At 36.8% G+C, this 3,411-nt stretch overlaps 1 long non-coding RNA gene across 1 annotated transcript; it reads left to right on the forward strand.

Moving 5' to 3' along the window:
* Nucleotides 1-246: 246 nt before the first annotated feature.
* Nucleotides 247-2,509, forward strand: LOC130920980 (uncharacterized). The gene is made up of 6 exons (XR_009064268.1): nucleotides 247-519; nucleotides 910-1,068; nucleotides 1,382-1,505; nucleotides 1,852-2,005; nucleotides 2,108-2,218; nucleotides 2,349-2,509. It is a non-coding gene; the product is annotated as an uncharacterized LOC130920980 (long non-coding RNA).
* The last annotated feature ends 902 nt before the right edge of the window (nucleotides 2,510-3,411 follow it).

The raw sequence follows: 3,411 nt of genomic DNA on the forward strand, positions 1-3,411 counted from the left end.
ATAGAACTAGGACAGACGACGCAGAAGTTCTCCCTCGCTTTTGCAGCAGCAGGAGGGAGACGAGGCTGTCTGTGAAAGCAGAATGATACCGCCTGTCACTCATTTCTGAATCTACGACGAGTGGTCAATGTGGAAGAGAGGGAGGGACCAAGCAATGTCACTTCCCGTTCAGTTATACTGCGAACTTGCGTGTCATTACCCGATCGTGACGGGTGCATCGATTGTGACGGTTTGCTACTGCGCACGCGCAGATCAACGCCATTTTCTCCCGAGGGATGACGGGAGATATAGATTTATGCGTTAGGCTCGGACATTGAGGGTTTTTTATGCGTGTGTGTACGCCGCTATCTTCGAGTAGCATGAAATGCTTGAATATGTCTTAATAGATACTTCGAGTGATCCGAGAAGATGAATGTGGATACCTAGCATCTTCCAAGGTACCTGGTCGACGGAACGCTTCCAACTACTCAAGTGGGCGCCGTAAGATTCGACGAATGGTGCGTGATTTCATTGTTAAAGGTAAGTAAAACTGATGTTATACTGGCAATTTGTGTTATAGGTCTGAAAAGAGGGTCATGAATATATGAGCCTCTACGTTTTTTTAATCCTTTATAGGCCAAGTAACTATTTTTTATGCCATTTAAAAAACGCAGCTCCATAAACTATTTATAAAGATATTGAAATCATTGAAAAAAAGAGGCACTTTTTCTATTTTTGTTTTTTAAGTAGAAAATGAGAAAGATATGAGATGTTATAATAAAAATAAGTGAAACTGTTGTGAATGTCAGGTGGGAGAAGGTCCAGAGCTGAGTTTTATTTATTTATTATTATTGATCTCTGTCAGGTGGTGGTCATTTTAATCTACTGAATTTTAAGAATCTCTTTGCTTTTTTAATTTTCGTCCAACAGATAAAAGACCCCCCAATGAAATATATGCGCCTGGTCATCAAGTCAAAGGGGAAGCAGACTATCCTCATGGAGTGTCAAAATAACTCTGGGAACTAGAGCGGCGTCGAGGCCATTTCTAGCTTCTATTGGCCAACAATGATTCAGGACATCAATGAATGGGTAAATGCCTTAATTGAGCAACTAAGTTAAATCAGAAGCGTTACATGAAATTTATTTCATCTAAAGTAATGATTTATATTGAAGCACAAATGGATTGTTTTCACTTCTCAACAGACATTACGATATTAGACCATCCTCCTTTTCAGAATTGTAGAAATATTGTAAATAATTTTTTTTTTTTTTTTCTGAAAAATTATCAAATATTGTCACATTTTTAAAGCCTTTTTGGTGGTCTGTTTTTCATTTTGTGACACTTATGTCAAAGAACATTGGGAGGTATTGGGCATGGATTTATTTGCATTTCTTTTTAAAGGCATGGGCACAGATTTGCCTTCTGGACAGAGAAAGCGTCCCCTCTTCTTCAGGGATCTCTACAGCCTGTCTTCAGGGTTCCAAAGGCAACCCCCTCTATATCTTACTAAACTTCAATCAGACAGGTAAAAGAAAACTACAAGATAATCAATCAATGTTGATAAGGGGAATGGTCATCACTGCAATTGATTGCTTACCTGGTCATAACGTTCACCTGCATGTCATGTGTAAATTATGTCTTCTTTGAAAGGTTGAGGATGACACTGACAGCTGCCTAATCCTGGACATAATTTCCTTTGATCTAAATTGAGGACATAACTGCTATACTAGTAATTATAATTAGAGACAGGGCCCAATGAGGCAGTATTGCGCAGGGAGTTTAGTAATTGTCATGAGAAGCCAATTACATTTTAAACGTTTGTTTTTTAATAAATTTGATACTTTTTCATTGTCGGCTCACCTATATTACAGTTGCCAGAAGTATTGACTGCCAACATACATGAAAAAGTTGTCCTTCGGGAAGGTGACCGTGCTATATGCACATTGGCGCTTGTGTGGTCCAGAATCAGAGACCTTGGTTCTCCAGACTCCTTCAGAAGACGGCCACATTTTAAATGGCTTAACAGTAAGTACTTCAGTAAAATGCAATGACATGTACTTTTTTTGTGCTGTTGTCACATTTGTCTACAAGCTATTTATGTAAATGTGATTTTTTTTTATCCCACAGGTGTCTGGACATGGAGCAGGTTCTGTGCAGAATTCAGGAGAGAGTATTACAACATGTACACCATTGAGATCTGCCATGGGTATGGGGAGCAGTTCAAACAATCCCCACGAGGTGAGTTGCACTGTGTAAGCTTATCTTGGTGTCATTAGAGACACTTAATATCTCAACAAAGCATAGACATGGTGGAAAAGCCACAGTGCTTGGAAACGGTATTTCTCAGTGTTTTTATGTTCTTTTATAGGATTTGTTGGAGAGGAGAAAAGGGGTAAAGTAACGGCGTTTTACTGCGAGGAGGAAACACCTACAGGATACTGCAGTTGTTCCTGCTGTCCAATGCATTAAACTTTAATGTTTTTGTTTGAGTTTGTTCTACACATGCACATTAAAACTGTTTCAGCTTAAGGCATTTTGTTTTCTTCAATCTACGGCATAATCATTGGATGCTTTCCTATGAAACTTTTTTTTTCCCCCTAAATTTAATACAGCAATAAATGTCACCTTACAGCTTTTATTTGTTTATTCACCTTCTCTACTGTTTATCCTCAAGAGTATTTCTAATTATATTTATGCATTTGTAGGTTTGTATTATGTATTTTGGACTAAAGAATGACTGCCACATAGTTTTCAGTGTTGTCATAAATTTTCTGTTGTTCTTCCCTAAAGCTGTCAGACTGTTGAACTCTTGCCATGCTCCGTAGACCCCCAATATTACTGGACTACTATGATCATGTCTATATACCTCACTAACATCTTAGCCCCTAACAAGCTCAAGTCAGCCAACTGCTAAATTGTTTTAGTAGTTACATATTTTTATACTTCTATCCAGCGTTTTTGTCTTTCTTGCTTGTTATTTTTGTATGCACCTTACAATTTTGCTCTTTTATACTCACTCTGCATTTATATTTGCTTTTAAAACGGGACCTGAGTTCTAATTTCTCACCATTAACATGTAAATGTGAACTGATGAGACAATAAAAATCCTTGAATCCTTATAAAATGGTCGAAATATTACAACAATAAATTTGACAGTGATAATGTTTTGTTTTTTATAATCACAGCAAATTACATGAAACTACGAATATACCAAAATATATACAAAACAAAAACATTTTATTGTTGGATTTAGCTGCAGAATTAAATCAAAGCATGGGCTTTAACAAAATTTTGTATATATACTAAATATAAAAAAGTCAAAATAGAGGCTCTTTTTAATTGTTACTGTTAAGGACTAAACTATACTCACCATATAAATCTAGGACTCTGAAGCCTTCGTACATTATTACAATAACAATTTCTATTTGTAA

Source organism: Corythoichthys intestinalis, chromosome 8, assembly GCF_030265065.1.
Source record: "Corythoichthys intestinalis isolate RoL2023-P3 chromosome 8, ASM3026506v1, whole genome shotgun sequence".
Lineage (NCBI taxonomy): Eukaryota > Metazoa > Chordata > Actinopteri > Syngnathiformes > Syngnathidae > Corythoichthys > Corythoichthys intestinalis.